Below are 15956 nucleotides of genomic sequence, written 5' to 3'. Positions count from 1 at the left end.
AACCCAAGAGGTGTGACCAAAGGAATCTAGATGGATGATGAAACTCGGGAAGGGAAGAAACCTTAAAGAGTGTGGAGGTGAATTTTTAAGCCTTTTCAGACTCCATTGTTAACTCAGTTTTGTTCCCCTCCAACTAGTGAAGAAGTCTCTGTAACTCAGCCATTGGAATTGGGGTGGAGGGGAGGACTCTTGAATTCAGTGCCTGTATCCTGTCACATATATTGCATTTGCTGATTGTTCTAATATTTCATTTTGTTTGTTAAGTTCACATATTGAGCTAATCTAATATATTCTGTTACACTATGTCACTTTAAGTTACTGTGTTTTGGCTATTAGCTATATGTTGTGTTACTATATTTGTACCTCCCCATGTGACTTGACTGGAGAAAATACCATTGTAAAAGTCCATAAATAAGTTGTGCAAACCCCTTTCCATGGCAAAACCATAGGTCCTTATGGATGCTGGGTTTGTCACCAGATCCATCAAGGTTATATAGGGAGATGGAGGACAACAACAGTTTGAAATCTTTTTTTTTTCTTCTTCACAAAATCAGCCTGGCTTGTCTCCTTTCTCAACTTCAACCCCAGAGAAAAACAAAGTTCAAAGTCTCTAAGTTTCTCCTGGCCAGCTCAGCTCTCAAATAGACCACCAACTCAAAAGCCAAGTTTCTCCTTCTTGTCAACTTCAAGTGTCCAACTCTATCCACTGTGTTACCTAGTTGCTCTAACTCTTGCAACTTTGATGAACTTTGGTTAAATTTGGTCTACCCTATATTTTGATTAAACATTTTTTGATAAAAAATTTTGATCTTATTAAATTTGATTAAATTTTTTGCTGCAGTTATATCCTTCAAATTGACTCTCTCCCTTCCTTCCTTTCCCCTTCCCTGAAGTGCTAAACAACTTGATATGTGTTAAACAAGAATTATCATGTAAAACAAAATATAGGTGCTTTTTTCTTTTTTTAAGTTACAAAAACAGAAAAAATGGGCTTGTAAATAGATCCTTCATCTCTCAGAATACTTCCCTTTGGGGTGGACAATAAGCAACTATATTTTTAATGGATTTTATCTTCCTTCGGAATTCTTATAGTCTCCAGATAGCTCTATTGAAGGGATTAGATTAAGCTGCTCTGCAGTGAATGGTGTTCTCTGCTATACTGATCTTTCTAGTGTCAGCAAGGTCCAGATCCTCAAGTTTGCTCTTATCATATCTGTTATCTTTTTTTATGGGCAGGTGGCAAAGTGGGTAGAGAATTGGACTTGGACTAAAGATCTGAATTCAAATTGTGCCTTAGACCCTTACTAGTTATGTGATCCTAGGCAAGTAACTTAACTGCTATTAGCTTCAGTTTTCTCATCCGTAAAATGGGCATAATAATAGGACCTACCTCATAGGGGTGTTGTGAAGATCAAATAAGATAACATCCGCAAAATGAATCTCGATCTTATAGCAGCATATAAAAACTAATTATTATGCTTACTATTCTTCTGATGCCATGTCCTCATTGAATGTAGCCCCTTATATGAACTAAGTGGATTTATTGGGTGTCTAAATCCCCAGGGCTTTAGTGTTTCCATCTTTTCTCACAATCCAGAATCAGATCTCTTCATGTACCCTAAGAATCAACCATGAATGAGGGGAGCAGACCTTACCCACATGTATGCAGTTACCCCCAATTCTATTATTCAGGAATAAATGATCTCTTCCTTTTTTCATAGTGACTGCATTATTCATTAGATACTCTATCAGAGGTAAAATTGTAACAGAAAGATATGATGAAATTCAATTTTATTTGCTAGAACACTAGTAAAACTTTTGATGGTAAAGGTAGTTGAAACTACTGTTTAAGCCAAAGTTCTTAGGTCATCAACGGTTTTCAATTATCCACTACAATTCTAGGTATACGTTATAGTAAGACTTCATTTACACGACCAATATCTTCCAATAACCTTCTTAAATTGAAAATCACACATAAGAACAAATCCCACTGTTTAATAAGTATTTCTTATATCAATATATTTAGCTACTTTACAACTTTTCTTAGGCTTATCAGAGCTACCAGCATCACTATTCTTGTTTTCTGAGGCCATGATTAACTAAATAGTGTTAATGAATGTTAATTTTTTGCAATATTTTAAAACAACACAATATTCAACTTCCATATGGATAATATTTGGAGCATGTTGTGATGGCCTTCTCCTTATCCTTAGTATCATCAATCAGATGCTTAAAGTGTAGAAGAACAGAAGGTAATTCCAAACAATTAGGTCAATGCAATAATAAGGGATGTCCTTTCTCCCCTTAAAATGAGAATTCCCATTAAGAAACCTCTATCAAAGGTCTACTATGTGTAGTGCTAGCCTCTGGGGAAGAAAATTTAGTTAAGGAAGGATCCCTGACATTACAATATCTATAATGTGGAATAATTAATAAAATGAAGCTAGAAAGGTAGTGGCACCAGGCTTTGGAGGAATTTGAATGTAAAAATAAGAAGTTAAAATTTACTTCATAGACAATAGGGAGCCACTGAAAGATTTAGAGATCAATGAGTCTTGAGTTAATAATTGTTCAATTGGATGAACAATTCAGGGCAGTTAGGTGGTACTGTGGATAAAGAATTGACCTTAGAGTCAGGAAGATTCCTTTTCCTGAGTTAAAATCTGTCCTCAGATAATTACTAATTATATGACCCTGGCAAGTTGCTTTACCTTGTTTTCCTTAGTTTCCTCATTTGTAAAATGATCTGGAGAAGAAATGGAAAACCACTCCAGTATCTGCCAAGAAAAGTCCAAATGAGGTCATGAAGAGCCAGACATCACTGAAAACAACCTAATAACAAATCGAATTACATTGAATGACCAGATCTATACATAAGTAAGCTAAGTGGAATGAAATACAATTTGGAGGAAGGTAAGAGGACTTCTTAGGAGAATATCACAATATTATAAGGAGATAGATTATAATGAGTTTCTGTGATGTAGTGGGACTATAGCAGATGAAACAAATATAAAAGATGTTGTAGAGGCAGAATTAAAAGGATTTATTGTCTGATTGGATAGTTGAGCTACAGAAGGAAGAAAAGTTAAAAATGCCAAGATTTTGAACATGGGTCACTGAGTGATTAATGGTTGCTTACATAGACAGAAATATTGAAAGCAGTAGTAGTTTGGGGAGATATAATAAATTCCATTTTAGATATGTTGAATTTCATTTGTCAGTGGGATATCAAGACATAATCTTGGACATAATCTTGGAGAATATCTACCTCAAGTATTCAGATAAGGATGAGAAACCAGCTATAGAAAAAGAGGAGTAGTTAGAAAAGTAGTACAATCAGGAGAGTGGGATGTTTCAAAAACTAAGGGAGGAGGATGAAGCTCAGAGGGAGGATGTGGTCAAATTAGTAAATGCACAGAAATCAGGGTAAAGACTGAAAAAAAGTTTTATTTGGCATAATAATTACAAAAGATCAGGCCATGATCAGTGAATCTGTTCTTAGATGCACAGCTAAAAGGTTTACACTAAAAGGCATTGTTATGGCCTGCAAGTGGGGTAAAATAGTGACTGGCAAACTGAAATGAGTCTGACTTAACAATTGTCTTAATTGTTCTTATTTCATTTTGTATTCTTAAGATTGGAGATGGACTGATGGAAAAATGATATTTCATCACTTTAAGAATTGATTAAATTTTGGTAGGAATACAATGCTTTTAAGAGGATACTTAACATGAAACAGGATTCATACCAGGTATGGAGGGATTGTTTAATATAAGGAAAACATAACTGATTATATCAACAAGAAAAGTAATTTAAAATCACATGCTCATATCAATTGATGGAGAAAAACTTTTGTCAAAATACATCTCATTTCTATTAAAATACTTGAAAGCATAGGCATTAATGGACTTTTACTTAAATTAATAAGAAGTATGTATTTAAAGTCATCAGGAAACATTATCTATAATGGGGATAAGTTAGAAGCCTTCCCTATAAGATCAGGAATAAAACAAGGATAACCATTATCACCAATATAATTTAATACTGTACCAGAAATGCTAGCAATAGCAATAAGAGAAGAAAAAGAAATGGAAAGAATCACAATGGGTATAGAGGTAATAAAACTATCTTTTTTTGCAGATATTATGATAACATATGTTAATTGAAAATATCACTAATTTTAGTAAAGTAGCAGAATATAAAACAAACCCATATGAATCATAAGCATTTCCATAAATTATTTAAAATGTCTTGTAAGAAGAGAGAGTAAAATATACCCTTTTAAAATTAATCACAGATAGAATAAAATACTTGGGAGCATAGCTTTGGAAACAAATTCAGAAACTATGAGAACATAATCATAAAACATTTTTATACAAATAAAGACAGATTTAAATAATTGAAAAAATATTAATTGTTCATGGATGTGGCAGAGCAAATATAACTAAAATGACAACCCTACATAAAATAATCTACTAATTTAATGTCATCCCAAATAATTACCAAAAAATATACTTTATTGAATGAGGAAAAAAAATAAAATTCATTTGGGAATAAAGGGCAAGGAAATCAAAGGAAATGATGAAAAAATGTTAAGGAAAGAGGTCTCACAGTACCAGATTTCATATGATATTGTAAAGCAGTAATTCTCAAAACTATCTGGTACTGGCCAAGAAATAGAAAAGTAAATCATTGGAACATGATTGACATACCACAAACAGCCATAAAATATTATAGTAAACTTGTGTAAGATAAAGGTAAAGACCCGAGTTTTTGGAATAAGAGTTCACTATTTGGCAAAAATTGTTTGGAAAATGAAAACAGTTTGACAGAAACTAGATGTAGACCAATATCTTATACCATTTACCAAGATAAGATCAAAATGGATACATGATCTAAATATAAAGAGAGTTTAACAAATTAGAATAACAGGGAACATATATCCTATCAGATTTATGGATAGGAGAAGAATTTATAAATAAAAAGAGTTAAAAAGCTTTGTGAAATGTAAAATGGATAACTTTGAATATATTAAATAGAAAAGGTTTTATACAAATAAAACTAATATAGTTTTGTAAAAACAAAACTAATGTAGTAGATTAGAAAGGAAGCAATATGTTTGGGAAATTTTTTATAGACAGTTTCTTGGATAGCAGTCTCATATACAAAATATGTAGAAATATTTGTCAAATATATAAGAACATAAGCCATTCCCCAGTTGATAAGTGGTTAAATGACATGAACAGACAGTTTTTGGATGAAGAAAACAAAGCTATATATATATGGAAAAATGTTCTAAATTATTGATTAGAGAAATGCAAATAAAAATACATCTGAGATATTTTCTCATTCCTATCAGATTGGTTAAAACTATAAAAGGGCAAAAGGACAAATGTTGGACGAAATGTGGGAAAATAGAGAAACTAATACATTGTTGGTAGAACTGTATACTAATCCAATCATTTTGGAGATCAATATGGAATTATACTCAAAAAGTTGCAAAACTGTATATAGCTTTTGACCTTAAGGTGATCGAGGAAAAAGGAAAAGAAGCTCTGTGTTCTAAAATATTTATAGCAGGTCTTTTTGTGGTGACAAAGAACAGGAAACTGAAGGGATATCCATCAATTGGGGAATGGCTGAACAAGTTGTGGTATATGATTATAATGGAATGCAATTGTGTCATAAGAAATGACAAACTAGATGATCACAAAAAAACATGAAGTGATGCAAAGTGAAGTGAACCAAACAAGGAGAATGTTGTACATAGTAACAACAATAATGCATAATGATCAACTGTGAGTGACAACTATTATCAACAAAGCAAGAATCCAGGACAACTCTAAGGGAATCAGGATGAAAAAGGCTCTCCACCACCTTAGGAGGAAGAGATGAAGTCTAAATGCAAATTGAAACATATTATTCTTCACTTTATTTTCTCCATAAAATTTTCTCTAGTGTAAGCAATATGTATTTTGTTTTATAATATGATGAATAGGAAATATAGTATAATAGTAGTCTCTTGGTAACTGAGGATGACGATTGTCTTTGTACGTTTTCATCTATGATAGATGAGTGTGTACAAAGACACTTGTGTGTGAAGGAGATTTGAGTGGAAAAGTCAATGCACAGAGACAGTCCTACTCTCTCTGCGTTGGAAGCCTGGATCCAGTGGTACAAAAAATCGTTACACCTGGAGACTTCCTCAGCTGCATTGGATGGCCGTGTTGTCTTTTGTGCTCCAACACGCCCTAAGCACTCCACAGTGCTTTGCTGCGTCGCCATCTCAGCCGTTGAACCTTCTTATTGCTTTCTTCCTTCTGTTCAGCTGAAGCAGTCTTCACATGCTGAGTGAGCAGGGCCCTGGGAAATATGCATTATATGATAATATATGTATAGGTTATATCATATTACCTGCCTTCCTGGGAAAGGGGGAGAGATAGGAGAGAAGAAGAAAAAGAATAAGACAAAGATTTTTAGAAATAGGTAATATAAGAATTTGTTTCTCTTGGATAAGCATATTTATTATAATTTATTACATATTTAAAATAAATTATATATTATGATATTGTTGATATTATATATTTTATTATGTTAAATGTAAAATACATGAAAATAAATGGTAACAAAAAGAAAGCAAATAATAGAGAAAGTATTGCCTCTGAAGGCAGAAGACTTAATTCAAAACATATCCTTTGATGTGTGTGTGACTTCAGGCAAATCATTTGGCCTTCCGGAACTCATTTTCCTCATCTGTAAAATGAGAGAATTGGACTAGATGGCATCTGAGGTTTCTTCCAGTTCTTGATCTATAATCCTAAGAATATATAATAAATTAGTAGAGGCATTGTGGCTGACAGTTTTGAAGAAGTTTGACTGTGAAGAGAGACTGTGAAGGGAGGTGTGATTGTAGTTGGAGGGGACAGAAGTGTCAAGTAAAGTCTTTTTTTAGGATTGAGGAAGATCTGAATATGTACTGGAAGAAGACAGTGGAGTGAAAGATCACAAGTAGATGGAAGAGAGGGGATGCCTCCTGAAGTGTCCCCAGAGAAGACAAGATGAGATGAAATGCCAGAGCAGATTGAGAGCTTAGTTTTAGGAAGGAAATAAGGAAACTTTGCATTGAGAGAAGAAAGTTGGTCCACTTAAAAAAAAAATTCACAGCACTGAATGAATCAACAATGCAGGAGACAAGAGGGGAACCAGTATCATTTGCGAGTAGGAGAGACATTTGGGAAAGATGTGTTGGAAAGTTGCTCCTTTTGGAAACCTCCCTCCAACTTTCCCATACTTCTTTAACCTCCTTTTATATAGGGTTATTTTCCCCACTGAAATATAAGCCCCTTGAAGACAGACTCTGTCTCTCTTTTCTTATAAAACCATAGCACAGACATTAGTTCTTTTTTTTTTTAACCCTTACCTTCCATCTTGGAGTCAATACTGTGTATTGGCTCCAAGGCAGAAGAGTGGTAAGGACTAGGCAATGGGGGTTAAGTGACTTGCCCAGGGTCACACAGATGGGAAGTGTCTGAGGCCAAATTTGAACCTAAGACCTCCCATCTCTAGGCCTCGTTTTCAATCCCCTGAGCTACCCAGCTGCCCCCAGACGTTAGTTCTTGATGTCTTGTACAGAGTAAGTACTCAATAAATAATTGTAAAATTGAGTTGAATTAAATTAATGGTTGGATTGCATGCTATTGTGTTTTCCTTTTAACATTGTTTTGCCATGACTCCCCAGAATTATTTCTAATCTGTGAATCTACCCCATTCTCCTATATGATTATAGATAAATCACATAAACTATCTGAGCCTCAATTTTCTTATCTGCAAATGCAGTCTTTAAAGTCCCTTCTGGTTCCAAATCTAAGATCCTAAATTCCTATGAACATGATCTGTTAGTTTATTGATTCCATGAATATAAGAACTTAAAATTTAGAAAGGTATCCAAGTGAAATGTATTTATTAGCTTTAGTATATTTATATTTTCCTATTGTCATAGGATTCATTAGCCCCCAAAGAATGTTATTTTGAATTAGAACACTTTTATTTTGTCTCTCCTTTCAGCTTATTTTTAGCAGTTGATCTGCTGTTTTATTTTTAAGTGACTCAAAACATTTCTTTGTCTATTATTTATAAATCTAGTACATATGTAGACTACTATATTTCAAAAATAAAGTTCACAAAAAAGATATCCTAATTTCTTATAAAATTTCTAATTTCTTCATAGTTTAGTCTATGTATAAAATCTTCTGAAAAGTTTTAAATTAATTTTGCAGATTGTTCTTCCACAAAAGATTTTATCAAAGAGTAGAAAAAAAGCATGACACATTAAAAATCAGTTGAATTTTTCAAAGCTCCCATGTTCCTTTTTTATTTAAAATGTGTTTCCCATAATTTATAAAGATAACAGATAGTTCTTAATATTACTAATAGGACAAGGACTAGATCCAGGAATAATAATAATAGGACTATTTCCATGAATGGTGATGAGTTTATGCTGAATTGTCTTTTCATATTCTTTCACCTAATTTCCTTTGTGATCCTTGTGAAACCTACCTGGCTCATAGTTGGCTCAAGCTTTCAAAACCTTGATCTTTTTCACCTCTTGCCATCACATTGACTATATTAACTAACCCAGACTAAGTTTGACTTGAAGTTTAAAGTTATGAAAAAATAATTGAATCTTTTTTTAATTGGAGCTAGAGTTCAACCAAGATCTTTTGGGGGTTATTTTCTCTTGAATTCTCATAAAATCAGGATTTGGAATTTGGATGAATTCTATCCAAACATTAATGTGGCTCAATGAATAAGGAGCCTTTACTTTAAAGTTATAGATTCCCAAGATTTTCCCCAGAAGTCAAATATAGATCACTTAGTAGGAGAATAATATCTCCTAGTAGCTACAAATATTACTGGAATAGATGAGTATAGCATTTCTTTTTATAAAACATTTCTTGGCTAACATGAATACAGCTTTGCTTTCCCAAGAAAGTGCTAGTATTTAAAGATAGAAAAGGTCTTCTCTGATACCGTGGTGCTTAAATCATTGGTGCAAGTATACCATCATCTCAGTTTAGACTTCTAGTTAACTCCATTCCTCATAACCTTAACATCATCCTTGACCTTAAAGGCATCTTTTTTTACCATGTGAATTATCTCTATAAATCTTGATGTTGACAACCATGGCAAGTTGTTTACTTCTATAACTGGCTGACCTTTGTTTCTTTTCCAATTCTCATGAAATACACAACTAGAAGAGACCCTCCCATACCATTTAGATTATCCTTTTTCTTACAAGTCAAATCTTTCCTATTTCTCTGTGCCCAGGAGACCATTGCCATCATTTACCCATTCCATCCCAGTGTCTGAGCGCAATCCCTTAACACATAATTTAAGTCTTCTGAGGTTATGAATGAGACTTCTTACTACTAATCAGACATTGTGGGATGGAGTAGCACTTGGCTTCCCAGCAGGTATTATTTTTTATAGTTGTGGTGTTTCTATCTCTCCAGGTTCTTCTATATTTTGTGAGTAACCAATAAGTTCCATAACCTCAACAACCTTCCATGATAATTTTGATACCATTCTTTTTTCCCCCTGCTGATTGTCCATAGTTCTTATTTCTATACTATATGTTGGCATGTGATGATACTTAACACATAACAGTCACAAGTGAGGCAGCATCATGTGGTAATAAGAGTGGGGTTTGGAGTATGAGGACAACATTCAAATCTTACCTCTGCTTACCTGATTCTACTGAACTTGAGCAAAGCACGGTTTATCCAATATGATTGTCAATTTCCTCATTTATGAAATGACAGAGTTGGAATTGGTGACCTCTGAGGTTCTACTTTAATATCTGTGATCCAATTCAGTGCTTACAATTTAAAAGTGCTTTATTGTGTACAATGTGTTTTCATAGACACTATCTCCTTTGATCTTTATAGTAGTCCTGTACTGGAAAGAGTGCATGTATTATTATCCCCATTTCATGGATGAGGATACTTAAAGCAATAAAATTTGGAATTGAGTCTCAATTTTGCCACACCCTCACCAAGTGATCTTGGGCGCATTATTTAATGATCTTTTTGAGGTTAAATGACTTGCCAAGGTCATGCAAAGAGACTGTGGTAGTATGGGGGTTCAAATCCAGATCTCATCATTTTTGAATTATTTCTAATTATTTCATGTGTTTCTTGTCTTGTATCTCCAACTGTATTGCAAGCTCCATGAGGGCAGGTTAAATGATTCCTTGAGGGTCATATTTTTAAAGATCAGGTGTGAAATTTGAATCTGTCCTTCTGAGTCCAAACTAAGTACTTTCACTATCCCATGCTACCTCTGTTAGGGAATATATGAATTATTATTACCATTAATGATCATCAGTGGACATCTGCAGTATACATACTAATGTGACAGTTTTGTGGTCTCCATATCCAAGTACATATCATAGCCTGGATAATAAGCTTTCTTTATCCAAATGGTTTTTCCTGTGTGGCTATTTGGGGTAATCTCTTTTGAATGCTTGTGTATCTCATTTATGCGAAATTCTGGGATTCACAATTAGCATTATGTTATCTGTGAAAAGGATCAGAATTAAATAGGAGGGCGATAACGGTAAGAAACAAAAAGAATACACAAAAAAAGCCAAACAGTAACATTATAATAACTAGTCTCTCTTCTTGGCAGAGGGGTTGATGGGGATACAGGATGTTGTCACGTTGTCAGATATAGTCTTGATATCAGTTGTTTTGCTTAGCTTTTCTTTATCACGTGGGCAGGTTTCATTTCTGAATGCTATGGGGGTGGGGTGGAAGATCACATTTTCAGAAATGACTAATATATAAAACAAAAGGCATAGTAAATCTTTTTTTTTTTGAAGTGTGGAGCAGGAGAAAGAGAATTGTCTGGATTATATTAAGGGCATGTGTAGTGTAGTTAATGATCCCAAATGGTTTCCTAAAACAAAGGCCCATGTTTTTATACCAATATTCCTTCAGTGATGCCATATGGCTAAGAATCATGGAATATCAGACTCTTCAAAGAATTAAAGTAGCAGGTCACCCAAAAGGTGATGGAAAGAATCATCAAGAATGTGACTCAAAAAAGTGTGACTCAGCTTTAATATATAACAAAAAATAAGAGTTAAAAATGTTTATCCAAGAGATAGACATAATAGGAGACAGGCAGACCGTATAGTAAAAAATAAAAAATAAATGTTGCAGTTTTTCATTAGTATACATATAATGTCAGTGATCCAGAAGAAGGTTCATACCATGTTGAAGGGACCCTCTTTAGAGGAGTTATGGGAGTGCATGGAAAAGAAGTACGTAAGGTGAGGAGACAGACGGATGGATCGGTTGCCATCTGCACTCTCCATGTAGATGGGGTCATCATCAAAACAGAAAAGTAAGAAGAAATGCAAATGATTCATAAATATATCTGATACAGATACAAGTATAACATTGGGCTGCTTCCCTTTCCCCCAAATTCCCCCTTCTATTTCCTAAAGGCCAAGTAGGTTATATTTCATATCTCCTCTATGGTTCTCTGGCAACCTTGATGGGGCTTGGAGTTTCTAGGCTCTGCATATGATTCCATCCCACATCAGTGGTATCTCCTGAAGTTCCTTGAAGGGGGTCCACTGTACTTTAGTTCCATTAAGCCACGAACAGTCAGATTAGCTTTTACAAAGAAACATTTACTTAATGATATAGTTATGAATATATAAATTTACTCCCCAAAACATGAGATCCACAAATTCATAATTGCCCTCCCTTCTGTTCTACCTCATTTTCTGGGAAAGGGAAAGGAATTAGGTTTGTAATTTAGCTTAATTCCTAGAGAACATATGATCTGAGGTCCAAGTTCAAAACCTTCCTTGTGTTCAAGTTCTAGGTACCCCAACTTTTCTTGGCTCCCCTCTGCTGGGCTGCCTGAGTGTACCATCCTTGCACCAAGGTTTCATGGTTCAAACTACCATGTCAAGTGGGGATCACCACTGGCATCTGAAACCCAGAAGGACAAATGAAACAGAAGAGGAACAAACAGAAGAGGAATAAAACCATTTCTCAGAGTTGGAATAAAAAAGGGGGTCAACAGGAAAATGGGGTCTTTCCTTTCTCACTGGTTTACTTCATGGCTCTGTACCCTGGGCAAATTGTGATGTTCATCCTCTTGACACAGCAGGAATAAGCACATAAAAAAGAGCTAAACGAGAAAGAGCAGCAGAGAGAACTATCTACACCTTTCCAATTTTAGGGATGTCAGCCTATTCTGTTTGTAGTCAACCAAAATGATGTGGGACTCTAGATTTATCTTACAAATCCAAACGACAGAAGTGTTTCAGGCCAAACTAAGCAGGAAAATTCCCTTGCTTCCTTGCATCCTTGAGACTATTAACCCCCAAATATGTGATAACTCCTGATAAGACTCTGCTACATCAAAGGGAAAGTCCCCTGAGAGAATTATCCTCCTTGGATATCCTTTAGGTTTTGAGATAGAAACAGAGATAGATTGGCTATGTCATGTATATCACCTATTGTAAAGAATATAAAGACCCCAGAATTGATGTCCTCCTGGAGGCAGTTTTCCATCTATGCTGTCCTTCTAGCCTAAATCAACATGAATTCCAAATTAATAAATTTCTTTTTATTTAGAAGCTAAGTTTTGGAGTCTTGCATTCTTGCAAAAGGTATCCATTCCTAACCTAGGGGGTTCACCTCAAACTACCCCCCCCCAACAAAAAGAGGTTATATTTGCCCACATGATAGATGTAAAAAAGAGTGCTTCTACCCTAAGGGATCTAGGCATGCCCAGGAGACCCTCAAGACATCTTCATGTTAGCTGATCTGGGTATGCTCCAAAGGCTCTAGTAGCACAGAATTGAAACCTTTCTCAGTGAGACTTTTATATTAACTGAGAATCCCTTCTAAAGCATGGTAGGTAGAGATGAGCAAGTTCTATTATGTCTTTTAGGCCATACCTCTGCTGTTCCTTCCTATGAAAGTCCTTCAGACTCCCTGTTTCCCCTCAAAAAATAAAACAAAACAAAACAATTCACCAGTGCTCTGTCCCATAATTAGTGAAAATAGCTTTAAGGAACAAATTCAGGTTTTTTTTTTCCCTCTGAATATTATTTAATTGACTTCATTTTTGCTAATTCATCCTTTCTCATCTTATCTTTTTGTCTCTTCTGAAATTTTGATAAAGACATTCTTTCTCCTCATTGAAACTTTAGGTACCTTCTTTTAATTATTATTTTTCAGATTTACTATCATTATTAAATAAATATTGATGTTATTAAGTATTTACTAAACACTCATGTGCTAGGAGTTATACATAATGAAAGAAATTAACATAGTCTAGTGACTTAGTCTATAGACAATTCTTGATTTATATAAATTCACATTATGCAACTTTGACTTAAAATTTTCCTAAAGAATTTACTTAGAGAAAATTACCTAAATTTTCCTAAAGAATTCTGTAATAAACCTGCATTAAAAAAAACACTCATTAATTTTATTGTACAGTATAATGCTTTTTGCTTTCTCTGCTCTTGACCCTTGGCCCAGTGCTCAGTGACTTCCAACACCCCCACTAAAACAAAAAAACCAAAAAACCAGCAAGTGAAAGCAGAACTTGCATGGAGACTCTGGATCAGGAGGTTAGCTTGAGACCTCTGGTGTGTCTGAGGGAAGAGACCTTTGCCTTGATTACCTGCCCTGTCATTTGCCCCCTACCCCTGTTTGTCTTCAGTTTTCTCCTATCTGTGTTTATGTCTGGCCTTCACATGTCTGCCTACTGTGTGTTTGACTGTTCTGGCCCTTCATTCCTTCTCTGTCCCAGGCCTCCAGGTGTTCCTGAACCATATGCCAGCCCCCTCCCATTCCAGGCCCCCCTTCTTGCTTCCCTCTATCCTCTCCATCCCACACCCTCAGGCAAATTCACATCATGTAAAAATCACTTTATGTCCACTTATATAAAGCAGGAACTCTCTAGATTGACTTCCAGAAACCTCTTGTATTTAGACAGAAAATGACTAATACAGTCAGATGGCCTTGAGGTCTCAGGAATGCTTCTCCACTCCTAGCAGTCATTGTTCAGAATTTTTCTCTCTTGCTTCATTGCTTTTTGTCTCATAATGATAGACTTTGATGGTGCCTTTGACACATTTCCCTAACTTCAGAGGGAGAAGGACTGGGCAGGTACCCGGGACAGCTAGCATCAAGAGAGACACTAGCTTTCCCGGTGTTTCAATGACGCTTGCCCAGGGAATGTGAAATAGCTTAGGATTTTTTTAGAAATATGATTCCAGTTACCAGGAGAAATGGAGGAAATGGACGAGGAGTCCCTCATTCAGAACATAAAAGTTGGCACCTAGTTAGAACATGGTTGTGATGTTGTGCTTCATCTTCACAGAAATCTGTTCAAGTTTATTTTCTTCTAACTTAAAAAAGCTTAAATTGCTCAGCTGATAATTTCATTTCTCAGAAAGTATCATATACGACACAGAAGACCAATCTAGACCTCATTCTGACAATTTGGGTGTTGTCTGTAGGATTCCCTTTTTGTTAGTTGTTTTACTTAATGATCTCTAATATCTTTTCTAATTCTGAGAGATAATGATTTTATGTTTACATGTATGTGTATGTGTGTGTGTGTGTGTGGCAGGGCATGAATAAGAGTGAACTGTGTTCTTGGTACTAAACCAAGAGGGAACTTGGCATTTTATGGCTTTTTTGTTAAACTGTTATTTCCAAGAGTAAAAAACAAATGAACATCCCCTGGCACCCTATCAGCCCCAAGGGGAAAAAAGGAAAGCCCTGCCTCAGGAATTGTGCAATTATTAGGGACCTACTATATGCACTGAACTTTGTTAGTCACTAGGGTTACAAAGACAAAACAAAAAGCATTGTATTGTATTAGGGAGTAGCAAAACCCAAGTCTGGAATAAAAGGTGGGGACCATTAAAAAGCAAATAGTTCCTGAAGCTGTAAGGAAAAAAGCATTAACCAAGTCACTGGTCTGATACTGAGGTATATTTCTAGTTAATTATACAGGCAAAAAGCAAAGTCATCTCCACAGCTCTTTACCCCCCTGGAAACTAGTAGTTACTGTCTCAGCCATGCATGGTCAGGACAACCTAGGTAAACTAAGTCCCTCACCTTCCCTGGGCCTCAGTTTCCTCACCTGTAAAATGAAGAGGAAGTTGGACCAGATTACCTCAAAATCTAAATAGCTCTTAGTCCAATTCTATGATCCTCCACCTGCTCTCCATCTCTGTTCTATACCTCATTATATATCATAATTCCATTATATCTCCCAGTGCTCTAAATAATTTATGCTGCCTCCTTCACTTAGGATGGCCTCTTATCTACACCTTCACTAGTCAAAATCCTTTCTGATCATTAAACTCTATATCAAAGCTCTATTTCTATCTCACTTTTCCCACAATCCTTCCCTGACATCCTGAACTGAATGTAAGCCTTCCTTCCCTCACCCTCCATAATATATGTATCTTTATTGTCTTAGACTAGATTCTTTGTTTTCTTGTAATCAATTTTTTATTTGAAAAATTTTATTTAATTAATTTAGAATATTTTTCCATGGTTACATGATTCATGTTCTTTCCCTCCCCTCTTCCCAACCTCCTCCTATAGCCAACAAAAAACTCTACTAAGTTTTACATGTGTCATTGATCAAGACCCATTTCCATTTTATTAATATTTGCATCAGGATGATTCTTAGTGATGGGCAAACTTTTGTGCTCGGTGTGTCAAAATTCACCAAAAATCCAAACATAACTCGAGTGGTGTGTCACTTTAAGGAAAAAAAAACATACTTTTATGATATTTATAGTTTAAATAACAAAAATGTATAATTGTAATATATGACTATATTTAATAAACCAAAAACTAATTATTTAACTTACCTGCTTAGTGACTTATTTGTTC

The 15956-nt window shown here is 35.1% G+C and overlaps 1 protein-coding gene across 6 annotated transcripts in view; it reads left to right on the top strand.

The window, feature by feature from the left end:
• The window catches only part of FILIP1 (filamin A interacting protein 1), a 351039-nt gene that overhangs the window by 76027 nt on the left and 259056 nt on the right, over positions 1-15956 (top strand). The window contains exon 2 of one of the 6 annotated variants that reach the window (XM_056818507.1): positions 2726-2913. The exons of the other annotated variants lie outside the window; for them this stretch is intronic. The gene's annotated coding sequence lies outside the window, so the exon portion shown is untranslated. The remainder of the gene's footprint in view (positions 1-2725; positions 2914-15956) is intronic. 6 annotated transcript variants of the gene reach the window in all.

Source organism: Monodelphis domestica, chromosome 2 (assembly GCF_027887165.1).
Source record: "Monodelphis domestica isolate mMonDom1 chromosome 2, mMonDom1.pri, whole genome shotgun sequence".
Taxonomy (NCBI): Eukaryota; Metazoa; Chordata; class Mammalia; order Didelphimorphia; family Didelphidae; genus Monodelphis; species Monodelphis domestica.
The sequence above is the reverse complement of the archived record's forward strand: the minus strand, read 5'-3'. Positions and strand labels throughout refer to the sequence as shown.